A 13,639-nucleotide genomic window follows, 5' to 3' on the forward strand; every position below is an offset into this window, starting at 1 on the left:
AGTTTCTGTTCATATCCTTCGCCCACTTTTTGATGGGTTTTTTTTTTTTTCTTGTAAATCTGTTTTAGTTCTTTGTAGATTCTGGATATTAGCCCTTTGTCAGATGGGTAGATTGCAAATCTTTTTTCCCATTATGTTGGTTGCCAGTTCACTCTAATGATTATTTCTTTTGCTGTACAGAAGCTCTGGAGTTTAATTAGATCCCATTTTTCTATTTTGCTTTTATTGTCACTGCTTTCGGTGTTTTAGTCATGAGATCCCTGCCTATGCCTACGTCCTGGATGGTTTTGCCTAGGTTTTCTTCTAGGGTTTTTATGTGGTTAGGTCTTATGTTTAAGTCTTTAATCTATCTGAATTAATTTTAGTGTAAGGTGTCAGGAAGGGGTCCAGTTTCTGCTTTCAGCACATGGCTAGCCAGTTTTCCCAACACCATCTATTAAACAGGGAATCCTTTCCCCATTCCTTGTTTTTTTTTCAGGTTTGTCAAAGATCAGATGGTTGTAGATGTGTGCTGTTGCCTCCGAGGACTCTGTTCTGTTCCATTGGTGTATATCTCTGTTTTGGTACCAGTGGCATGCTGTTTTGGTAGCATGATGCCTCCAGCTTTGCTCTTTCTGCTTAGAATTGACTTGGCTAGAAGGGTTCTCTTTTGGTTCCATATGAAGTATAAGGTGGTTTTTTCCAGTTCTGTGAAGAGGGTCATAGGTAGCTTTATGGGGATAGCCTTGAATCTATAAATTACTTTGAGCAGTATGGCCATTTTCACCACATTGATTCTTCCTAACCACGAGCATTGAATGTTTTTCCATCTGTCTGTGTCCTCTCTTATCTCCTTGAGCAGTGGTTTGTAGTTCTCCTTGAAGAGGTCCTTTACATCCTTTGTTAGTTGTATTTCTAGGCATTTTATTATCTTTGTAGCAATTGTGAAAGGCAATCATTCTTGATTTGGCTCTCTTTAAGTCTGTTATTGGTGTATAGGAATGCTTGTGATTTCTGCACATTGATTTTGTGTCTGGAGACTTTGCCGAAGTTGTTATTAGTTTTAGGAAATTTGGGGCTGAGACAATGGGGTCTTCTAAATATACACTCATGTCATCTGAAAATAGAAACAATTAGACTTCCTTCTTTCCTAATTGAATACCCTTTATTTCTTTTTCTTGCCTGATTGCTCTGGCTAGAACTTCCAATACTATATTGAATAGGAGTGGTGAGAGAGGGGATCCTTGTGTAGCGCCAGATTTCAAAAGGAAAGCTTCCAGTTTTTGCCCATTCAGTATGATATTTACTGTGGGTTTGTTGTAAATAGATTTTATTATTTTGAAATATGTTCTGTCGATACCTAGTTTATTGAGCGTTTTTAGCATAAAGAGCTGTTGAATTTTGTCAAAGGACTTCTCTGCATCTATTGAGATAATCATGTGGTTTTTGTCTTTGGTTCCATTTATGTGGTGAATTACATTTACAGACTTGCATATGTTGAACTAGCCTTGCATTCCCGGGATGAAGTCTACTTGGTCATGATGGATAAGTTTTTTGATGTGCTGTTGCAATCAGTTTGCCAGTATTTTATTGAAAATTTTGGCATCTATGTTCTACATGTATATGGGCCTGAAGTTTTCTTTTCTTGTTGAGTCTCTGCCGGGTTTTGGTATCAGGATGATGTTGGTCTCATAAAATGATTTGGGAAGGATTCCCTCTTTTTGGATTGTTTGTAACAGTTTCTGATGGAGTGGTACCAGCTCCTCTTTGTATGTTTGGTAGAATTTGGCTTTGAACCCATCTGGACCTGGGCTTTTTTGGTTGGTAGACTATTAATTGCTGTCTCAACTTCAGCCCTTGTTATTGGTCTATTTAGGGTTTCGACTTCTTCCTGGTTTAGGCTTGGGAGGGTGCAAGTGTCCAGGAATTTATCCATTTCTTCCAGGCTTACTGGTTTATGTGCATAGAGTTGTTTGTAGTAATCTCTGATGGTAGTTTGTAGTTTTGTGGGATTGGGGCTGATATTCCCTTTATCATTTATTATTGCATCTATTTGATTTTTCTCTCTTTTCTTTTTTATTAATCTGGCTAGTGGTCTGTCTATTTTGTTGATCTTTCCAAAAAAACTAGCTCCTGTATTTATTAATATTTTGAAGGAGTTTTTGTGTCTCTACCTCCTTCCATTCTGCTCTGATCTTAGTTGTTTCCTGTCTTCTGCTAGCTTTTGAGCTCCTCTAGCTCTTTCAATTTTGATGATAAGGTGTCAATTTTTGATCTTTCCTTGTTTCTCATAGGGGCATTTATTAAATTTCTCTCTAGACACTGCTTTAAATGTGTTTCAGAGATTTTGATATGTTGTGTCTTTGTTCTCATTGGTTTCGAAGAACATCTTTATTTCTGCCTTCATTTCATTGTCTATCTAGTTAACATTCAGGAGCCAGTTGTTCAGTTTCCATTAAATTGTGTGGTTCTGAGTTAGTTTCTTAATTCTGAGTTCAAATTAGATTGCACTGTGTTCTGAGAGACTGTTTGTTATGATTTCCATTCTTTTGCATTTCCCGAAGAGTGATTTACTTCCAATTATATTGTCAATTTTAGAGTAAGTGTGATGTGGTGCTGAGAAGAATGTATATTCTGTGGATTTGGGGTGGAGAGTTCTGTAAATGTCTATTAGGTTTGTTCAGTCCAGATCTGAGTTCAAGTCCTGTATATCCTTGTTAATTTTCTCTCTCATTGATCTGTCTAATATTGACAGTGGAGTGTTAAAGTCTCCCATTATTATTGTGTTGGAGTCTAAGTCTCTTTGTAGGTCATTAAGAACTTGCTTTATGTATCTGGGTGCTTCTGTATTGGGTGCATATATATTTAGGATTGTTAGCTCTTCTTGTTGCATTGATCCTTTTACCATTATGTAATGTCCTTCTTTGTCTCTTTTGATCTTTGTTGGTTTAAAGTCTATTTTATCAGAGACTAGGATTGCAGCTCCTGGTTTTTTTTGGCTCTCCATTTGCTTGGTAGATCTTCCTCCATTTCTTTATTTTGAGCCTCTGTGTGTCCTTGCATGTGAGATGGGTTTCCTGGATACAGCACACTGATGGGTTTTGACCTTTTATCCCATTTGCCAGTCTGTTTCTTTTGATTAAGGCATTTAGCCCATTTACATTGAAGGTTAATATTGTTACGTGTGAATTTGATCCTGCCATTTTGATGCTGGCTGATTGTTTTGCCAATTAGTTGATGCAGTTTCCTGCCCACAGACCAGGAGATTCCCAGGCAGAATCTCCTGTGGGTCTTTACCATTTGGTACGTTATTGGAGTGGCTGTTACTGGTCGTTCCTTTCTACCTTTAGTGCTTCTTTCAGGAGCTCGTGTAAGGCAGGCCTGGTGGTGACGAAATCTCTGAGCAACTGCTTGCTCATAAAGGATTATCTTCATTTGCTTATGAAGCTTAGATTGACTGGATATGAAATTCTAGGTTGAAAGTTCCTTTCTATAAGGATGTTGAATATTGGCCTCCACTCTCTCTGGCTTGTAGAATTTCTGCCAAGAGATCTGCTATGAGTCTGATGGACTTCCCTTTGTTGATAACCTGAATTTTCTCTCTGGCTACCCTTAGCATTTTTTTCCTTCATTTCAACACTGATGAATCTTATGATTATGTGCCTTGGGGTTGCTCTTCTTGAGGAGTATCTTTGTCGTGTTCTCTGTATTTCCTGGACTTGAATGTTGGCCTGCCTTGCTGGTTGGGGAGTTTCTCCTGGATTATAGCCTCCAGGGTGTTTTCCAGCTTGGATTCATTCTCTCCATCACATTCAGGTACACCTATCACACATAGATTAGGTCTTTTCACATAATCCCATATTTCTTTTTTTTTTTTTTTTTTGAGACGGAGTTTCACTCTTGTTACCCAGGCTGGAGTGCAATGGTGCAATCTGGGCTCATTGCAACCTCCGCCTCCCAGGTTCAGGCAATTCTCCTGCCTCAGCCTCCCGAGTAGCTGGGATTACAGGCACGCGCCACCATGCCCAGCTAATTTTTTGTATTTTTTTAGTAGAGACGGGGTTTCATCATGTTGACCAGGATGGTCTCGATATCTTAACCTCGTGATCCACCCGCCTCGGCCCCCCAAAGTGCTGGGATTACAGGCTTGAGCCACCGCGCCCGGCCCCCATAATCCCATATTTCCTGGAGGCTTTGTTCATTTCTTTTTACTCCTTTTTCTTTAATCTTGCCTTCTCATTTTATTTCATTGAGTTGATCTTCAATCTCTGATATCCTTTCTTCTGCTATTCAGCTATTCAGCTATTGAAACTTGTGTATGCTTCAAGAAGTTCTCGTGTTGTGTTTTTCAGCTCCATCAATTCATTTATATTCTTCTCTAAGCTGTTTATTCTCATTAGCATTTTGTCAAGCCTTTTTTCAGGGTTCTTAGTTTCTTTTCATTGGGGTAGAACATGTTCTTTTAGCTCAGAAATGTTTGTTATTATCCACCTTCTGAAGCCTGTTTCTGTCAATTTGTCAGACTTATTTTCTATCCAGCTTTGCTCCTTTGCTGGTGATGAGTTATGATCCCTTGGAGGAGGAGAGGCATTCTGGGTTTGGGTATTTTCATCCTTTTTGCACTGGTTTCTTCCTATCCTTGTGGATTTATCTATCTTGGTCTTTGTAGTTGGTGACTTTCAGATTGAATTTCTGAGTGGACATCCAATTTTTGATGATGAAGTTATTTCTTTCTGTTTTTTAGTTTTCCTTCTAACAGTCAGGACCCTCTGCTGTAGGACTGCTGGAGGTCCACTCCAGACCCTGCTTGCCTGGGGATCACCTGCGGCAGCTGAAGAACAATAAGGGTTGCTGCCAGTTTCTTCTTCTGTTGTCTTTGTCCCAGAAGGATACCTGCCAGATGTCAGCCTGAGCTCTCCTTTATAAAGTGTCTCTTCAGATATATGGGTGTCAGGGAGCTGCTTAGGAAGACAGTCTGTCCCTTATAGGAGCTCAAGTGCTGAGCTGTGAGCTCCATTGTTTTGTGCAGAGCTACTGGGCAGGTAGGTTTAAGTCTGCTGCAGCAGAACTTATAACCACCTTTCCCCCCTAGGTGTTCTGTCCTGGGAAGGTAGGCCTTTATTTGTAAGTTCCTGATGTGTTGCTGCCTTTTTTCAGATGTGCCCTGCCCAGTGAGAAGGTAGTTGAGTCACAGTCTGCCAGTAGAAGTATTGGTGAGTTGCTGTGGGCTCTGCCTAGCTGCTGTGTGAACTTCCTTGGGGTTTTGTTTATAGAGGTATAGTTAGAACTGCCTTGGTAATGGCATTCTGCTTCAGGAATGGTGGACTGTCTTTGTAATGGCAGGCTCCCTGGGTAATGGCAGATGCCTTAGTAATGGCGAACTGCTTGGTAATGGTGGACTGCCTCAGTAATGGTGGACTGCCTCAGTAGTGGTGGACTGTCTCAGTAATGGCAGATGCCCTTCCCCCCACAGAGCTGGACTGTCCTGCGTCCAGCTGTGCTTGCTGTGAAACTCTCAATTCAGAGTGTTTCAGATTACTGGTCTTTGTGGGGGTAGGACCTGCCAAGTCAGCTCACCTGGCTTCCTGTTTCAGCCCTTTTTTTTCAGTTGAATGGGTGACTCTGTCTCTCAGGCATTCCAAGTGCCAGATTTATGTGAGTTTTTGTGCAGAGACCCCCTGCATTGGCTGAAACAGCCATGCTGGAGACTCATGGCACTTTTCTGCCTGGGAATCTCCTGGTCTGTGGGCAGTAAAAACTCTGTTGGAAATGCAGTGATCACTCTCTGCATTCTTGCAGGGAACTGCACTCCAGAGCTGTTTCTTTCGGCCATCTTGGATCATCCCTCGCATCTGGTCAGCTCTTAAATGCAAGGAAGAAACAGATAGCTGGTCTGTATCAAAGTATTAAGTGTGTTCTAAATCAAGCTCCTTCATCTGTACTTCTCATTTATGTAAACAAAAACAAGCCCTTAATTGATAAACCAATATGCAATATGAGTTGGTTTTCTATACTAAATAACAGTATCATACCTGGTACACAAGGAAAACAAAGCTTTTTGTAGTCATCAGAATATGGCTACCCAAAGACATGCATATCGTGATCTCTAGAACCTGTGTATAGATTAGGTTCCATGACAAGGGAGAATTAAGATTGCAGATGGAATTAAGGTTCCTAATCAGATGACCTTAAGTTAGAGAGATTATCCAAGATTATTAGGGTGGGCCCAGAGTAATCATTAACATCCTTAAAATTGGAATATGAAAGAAGAAGCAGAATTAGTAACTGATTTACACAATTTGAGAAAGTTTGATCCACTATTTATAGCTTTAAAGTTGAAAGACTGAGGCAAAGTACTAAGAGATATGGCAATCTCCTAGATCTGGAAAAGGCACAGAAGGGGTTCTTCCCTGAAGATTTCAGAAGGAAAACAGTCTTATTGACATCTTTATTTTATCCACTGAGATACATTTAGGACTTCTGGGCTCCAAAATTTAAGACAATAAATTTGAGTTGTTTTAAGCTGCCAGGTTTGCAGTGAATTGTTACAGCATCCCCATCAGAAACTAAAAGACAAGTGAGTCTCTCAATTCCTATGGAAAGTCTTTTATCACATTCGGAGTCAAGTTACACAGGGCTCAGAAATCCTCCCACTGCCCCGTGTCCACACCAGTTTTATAACCTCTATAGACATCAGCATCTATTTCATAAAAACAAGGGAATTTCTTACACCATCACTGACACTAACAAAAATATGATAATTAATATTGATGCAATACTTCAATCTATAGTCCTATTCAAATTTTATAATCTCATTAATGTCTTTGACATCATTTTTTTTTCCTGGTCAAGATATCAATACAGGATCACACATTGCATTTAGTTTTCATGTCTCTTTAGCCTTTTTCTGAGTTATTTTCTTAGTCCTGGGTCTTTTATGTTAATGACATTTTTGAGGAGTACAGGCCAATTATTTTGCAGAAAATGCATCAATATTTTTATCTGACTTTTTAATGGTCAGATTCAATTCATGCACTTTTGTCAGGAACATCACAAAAGTGTCCTCAGTGCATTATATTAGTAGGTACCTGATGCTAATTTGCCCTGTTACTGATGAGATTAACTTTGGTCACATGTTTAAGGTACCAGTTTTCTACCAGTTTTCTCCATTAAAAAGTTGTTATTTCCTCCTTATAATTAATAGGTGTCTTGTAAAAAGATACTTTTAGACTTTTGCCCATTAGTTTTGGCATCTGTTTATGATCCTTGCCTTAAAATTATTACTATATCACGCCTGTAATCCCAGCACATTTGGAGAATGAGGTGGGCAGAACATGAGGTCAGGAGTTTGAGACCAGAGTGGCCAACATAGTGAAACTCCATCACTACTAAAAATGCAAAAAATAGCCAAGCTTGGTGGTGTATGCCTGTCATCCCAGCTACTTGGCAGGCTGAGACAGGAGAATTGCTTGAATGAGGGAGGCAGAGGTTGCAGTGAGCTGAGACTGCACCACTGCACTCCAGCCTGGGTGACAAAACGAGACTCCATTTCTGAAAAAAGAAAAAAGAAAAAAATTATTACCATAGTAATATTAGTAATTATTAAAAATTATTACTATAATAATATTAGTAATAATTAGTAATATAATGATTGACTAATATTGTTTTCTCATTCTACCATTACTTCTCTATTATTAAAATTATCTTTTAAGAAAAAGCCTTTCTTTCTCCCCCATACATTAACTTATCACATTATTATTTAAATCAATATGAACTTAGGAAATCTTACTTTATTCTATGGATTTTAATTCATTACTGTAATGATGCATTTTGTTGCTCGATTCTTTTCAGATTTGGCCCATGGTAGTCCTTTCAAAGTGACTCCAGTGTTGTTCTGATATGTCCCCATGGTTGTTTGAACACTTTCACACATCTGGTTCAAGATATTCTATGCTCATGCTATGCTTTCCATGTCTTAGTTCTGACATCAGCCATTTTTTCAAAGACACCCACTGTCTTTCATTAGTGAGGATATTTGAAATCAAGATATGAATGCTTAGTGTTCTTTTTAAAATACTTTTATTGTTTTTGGGTCTTTTCAGTAAACACACTGTATTAGTCCATTCTCACATTGCTATAACAAAGTACCAGAGACTGGGCCATTTATTAATAAAAGAGATGTAATTGACTCACAGTTCTGCAGAATTAACAGGAAACCTGACTGGAAGACCTCAGGAAACTTACAATCATGGCAGAAGGCAAAAGGGAAGCAAGCATGCATTTACCATGGCAGAGCAGGAGAGAGAGAGAGAGAATGAGCGGGGAATTGTCACATGCTTTTAAACCATCAGATTTTGTAAAAACTCACTATCACGATGAGTTCATGTCCTTTGTAGGGACGTGGATGAACTTGGAAACCTTCATTCTCAGCAAACTGACACAAGAACAGAAAATAAAACGCCACATGTTCTCACTCATAGGTGGGTGTCGAACAAGAGAACACATGGACACAGGGAGGGGAGCATCACACACTAGGGTCTGTTGGATGGAAATAGGGGAGGGACAGTGGGGGGTGGGGAATTGGGGAGAGAGAGCCTAGGAAGAAATGCCAGATATAGGTGATAGGGAGGAAGGCAGCAAATCACACTGCCATGTGTGTACCTATGCAACGATCTTGCATGTTCTTCACATGTACCCCAAAACCTAAAATGCAATTAAAAAAAAACCTCACTATCATGAGAACAGCATGGAGGAAACTGCCCCCATGATTTAATCACCTCTCACCAAGACCTGCCCTCAACACATGGAGATTATAATCTGAGAGGAGATTTGGATGGAGACACAGAGCCAAACCATATTACAAACCTAGCAAATAGAGAAGAGAGTTAAAGTCTTCAACTCTGTGAGTTTGTCTACTTTTCCTTTTAATATTTCATCAATTTTTATTTCATGTATTTTGAAACGCTGTTGTTGGGTACATACCCATTTAGGATTGTTAGGTTTCTTTGGTAATTCGATATATTTCTCATCATAGAATGTCCATCTTTATGTCTGTTAATATTTTTGTGCTGAAGTCAACTGTGTTATTAATATAGCCATTCTGGCTTTCTTTTTACTTTCTGTTTTAATGAGATGTAATTCATATATCATATAGCCCACGCATTTAAAGTACATTTTTAGTATATTTAAAGGGTTGTGAAACCATCACCACTAACTACTTTTAGAACATTTTGTTCCCCCAGAAGAAACTGCATACCTATCAGTAGTCAATTTCATTCCCTGCCCCAAGCATTAAGCAACACAAATCTACCTTTCTGTTTCTATAAACTTGCTTATTTTGGACATTTCATATACTTGAAATCATGAAATACATGGTCTTTTGTGACTGGCTTCTTTCGCTGAATATAATGTGCTCAAGATTCATCCACTCTGTAGTGTATATCAATACTCATTTTCATGGCTGAATAATATTTGATTACATGATATGTTTGCTTCCTATTGCTGCGTTAACAAGTTACTTCAAGTGGCTTGAAACAGCATATTTAGTAGCTTACAGATCTGTAGGTTACAAGTCCAATACAGATTTCCCTTGGCTAAAATCAAGGTGTTGGCAGGGCATCAATGCCTCCAGAAAGGAGTGCAGCCCTGCCAACACGTTGATTTTAACCAAGGGAAATCTGTATTGGACTTGTAACCTACAGAACTGTAAGCTACTAAATATGTTTTTTCAAGCCACATGTAGTAGCATAGTCCCTCTATTTTTCCCTCTCCAAAAGGCTGCCCAGATTTCCTGGTTTATGGCTGTCTACCTCCGTCATCAAAGCCAATGGAAACAGGTACTTCTTACATTGAATCATTTGGACTGACTCTTCTGCCTCTTTCTTTTTAAGGACCCTTATCTTTTTCTTTTAGATTAGTGTTTGGATAATAAATGTATTTTCAACGTTTTAACTTTAACTTAATATTTATATGAGAACAGTTTTCTGTGGATCACATAAAATTGCAATTGTATTATCTATCTATATGTGTGTGTGTGTTTGTATATATATATTTACAGCCATTTTAATATTATCTTCTATAGTAATAGTTTTTTGTGAAAGCCAAGTTTTAGAAAGGGAGAATACTCATAAATTTCCATGTCCTCCTTGCTCAAGGGCCATGCAAATCTTCTCTGTATTATTCCAATTTTAGTATACATACTGCCAAAGTGAGTGTTCCATAAAAATGTTTTGACTTGCTTATATTCTTACTAGATTAAGAGGATTGTGAGGACAGGGAAAATGTTAATTCATTTACAATTGCCTTTCTTAACCCTGTAAACAATAAATATTTGTTGAATATTTAATGTATTAATTGAATTAATGTATTTGTATATTAATGAAGCTTTGTAGAATTTCACTGTTTAAATTTCATTTGGTGAGCTTCATACACAGTTGTTCATTGGTTCTCAATTATTTTGACTGAGGCTTATCTGAGAGTATCGGTGATACATTTGAAGGGGACTGGGCTGTACCCACCATTTTTGCACAAGGTGCTTGTTAACCTTTTATTTTCACCTGTTTATTTGAGTACAACTATTTCCCAATCCTCTCATCACTGCCTTCTTTCTCCTAAGTCAAGTTATTTTTGGTCAGCCTTTTTTGGGGCTGGCCTGATATAATGCTCATTTGCTATTACACCAGTTAGCTCTACATATTATCTACATTTTGATCAACTGAACATTCCATTTAACAGATATGTCAGTAAAAGACGGCTCTTCAGCTGTAGCAGAAGTAAATTTCTCACATGATTGATAATGTTGGCACACAAAGCAGCTAAATGTCAATTGGTGTGCCATAGCATCATAGGGCAAGACACATAAACTTGTGAAAACAGCACACTTAAACATTTTTAAATATGACAATAAGAGCATTTCATAAATGTTAAATTTCCTATATCTTTGCCACTTTGATATTTTAGTCTGCTCAGAATTTGTCAGAGATAATTTACAGATATAGGATTTGTTTTTCTATTACCATGAAAAAATACAAATTAGTAAAAATAAAAATTTTAGAAAAAGTATAGACTCTTAATCCTGACTCATTTTAAAATACTTAAAATCAAAGATGATGGTATTTAATAATAGAAGAATAGATACTCCAAGCTTTAGCACTAAAGCAAAATCTGTCTTAAATACCTTATATTAAATGGAAAAGAAGATTAAAATCACTTAGAGTTTTTGTATTAAATTTAAGATAAACTACCTTGAACTGTTTTATAGTTCTTTTCTGTTTCTCGCCCACTTTCTCGCTGACTCAAGCTAAAATTCTTTAAGAGAAGAGATCATGACCTTAATTGTTTGGTACTTCCCAACAGTAACAAAGGGTAATATGGATAGTAAGTGTTAATACATGGTATTTGAAAGTTGTGCCTCCCTGATAGCTTGCCTGGAAGCCTCTTCCAACATGGTACATGTTGTTGTATTGGTTCCTCCAGTCTTTGATCAAGCATTATCTGACTATAGAGGACTTTTATCATCTCAGTTTTATTCTCTCTATCTAGCTCCCACTAGTCCATTATCATGTTTTATTTTTCTTCACTTAAGAAATAAATTATGATGTTTCTATATGCAGAAAAAAAGTAAGAAATTCTAACATATTTTAAATGTAAATCTGATTTTTATTATGACAGTAGTATATGTTCTTTGTTAAAGTTAGAAACTGTATAAATAAAAGAAAACATATTTTTGTTATGTAATGCTGTAAACATGCTTAATATCTAAATTTAACACTTCCCAGGGTTTTCTTTATAAATATTAGCTGATTTTATTTTCTGCCTTTATTTCTAAAACTCAAAATACCAATAAGATGTTTATCATTAAATTTTAAATGAAAACTACAATGCAAATATATACTATTAATTTTAACTACTGGATGATGGAAAATTTGGAAAGCTATGTGATATGAAGAAACAATTAGAAGCTACTTATTGACATCAAGATCAATTCGTCAGCTGGGCGTGATGGCTGACCCCTGTAATCCCAGCACTTTGGGGAGCCCAGGTGGGTGAATAACTCCTGAGGGCAGAAGTTCCACACCAGCCTGGCCAACATGGTGAAACCCCATGTCTACCAAAGGTATAAAAAATTAGCTGGTTATGGTGGCAGGCACCTGTAATACCAGCTACTTGGCAGGGGGGAGGCTGAGGCAGGAGAATCCCTTGAAGCCTGGGAGGTGGAGGTTGCAGTGAGCCTAAATAATGCCACTGGATGTCAGCCTAAGTGACAGAGTGAGACTCCATCTTGAAGAAAAAAAAAGATAAATTTGTGTCTGTAAGAAAGTAAAAATGACATAAACTTCAGTTTATCTATTTTAATTGACAAAAGTTATATATACTTACCACATACATACTGTTTTGAAATCTGTATGCATTGTAGAATGACTAAATTGAGATAATTAATATATGAATTACCTGACATACCACTTTTCTTGTAGTGAGTGTGCTTAAATCAAAATTTTCAACAATGTGTCATGGTTTAAAGACTTGGAGATTTTAAGTGTTATTTAATTGGCATTGATGTATAAATATGCATTTTTCAATTTTATTCTTAGTTGACTAAGAACAGATTAATAAAACATTTCAAACAAAACTGAGTTTTGCCATAGGTTTGCTTTCTTTGTGAGTTATGGATCACATAATTTTCGTTTTAAAAAACTAAGAGTGAATTCGCTTGCAAAAACAAGACATCCTTAATGTGAAGTCAGCAGAGATACAGAGGCCAAAAGATTCTCTGAGATGTTGAATTAATAAAGCTGGATGCAGTAACATTCTAATCAAAAGATTTTTTTTCTACTTTGGTACTGGTTTTAGAAGTTTCAACTTATGTCAAGAGGGGAGTAGAAATGTGAGACAGTGTTGTGATGATGCTTTTACTATGTGGTGGCAATGGTTGCCCTGAGATTTCCGTAATTATACCCTCTTTCTGTGTAATCCTCATTCCAGTAGAACCAATATTGATGCCAACAGTTACCTTGCAGAATTCTTATGATCAGAATTACATACCAGTAAAAAATTAAGCACATCACATATGGCAGATAATTCAGAACTCAGAGATTTATTCTCTTATGCATGTATTGAAAGTAAGTTTAACTGTTTGCTCACACACTAAACTTAATTTGACATTTTTTTTCCCTAAATATGTCACATCATTGCAGGATCTCAGCAATGACTTATTCTTCAGAGGAAAGTGAAATGCTGGCGATTATGCCTAAGTTTTCTAGCAATTTAGGTGACATAGGTTATTTCTGATCTGTTTTCCTGCCCTGTGAAACAGAGATAATGTTGTCTGTTTACTTGTATAAACATAGGATGTGGGAGACAGAAGACGGTACTTGAGAATAGCTTATAAAAACAAAATATATATAAAACCATCTTTTTCTTTTGCACGTTTTATAGGAGGTTGCAAAAAGGTGGCTATTGGACCAGCTGGAGCATGAGACATTTTATTTGGCATCTATATGTGTAACACACACACACATATATAATTTCCATTAGAAGGAGCCTGTGCTCTGCAGCTCACCATATTCTTTACAACTCCTATTGCTTTATAATTGGACAATTTTCTTAATTTACATTTATATTTCCTGTGGGTATTTGAATTGCTACCATAGCTTTTAAGAAT

The 13,639-nt window shown here is 37.3% G+C and overlaps 1 non-coding gene across 1 annotated transcript; it reads right to left on the reverse strand.

Moving 5' to 3' along the window:
* Positions 1–10,087: 10,087 nt before the first annotated feature.
* On the reverse strand, positions 10,088–10,194 carry LOC118148133 (U6 spliceosomal RNA). Its single transcript, XR_004734925.1, has one exon. It is a non-coding gene; the product is annotated as a U6 spliceosomal RNA (small nuclear RNA).
* Between the last annotated feature and the right edge of the window lie 3,445 nt (positions 10,195–13,639).

Source organism: Callithrix jacchus, chromosome 15 (assembly GCF_049354715.1).
Source record: "Callithrix jacchus isolate 240 chromosome 15, calJac240_pri, whole genome shotgun sequence".
Lineage (NCBI taxonomy): Eukaryota > Metazoa > Chordata > Mammalia > Primates > Cebidae > Callithrix > Callithrix jacchus.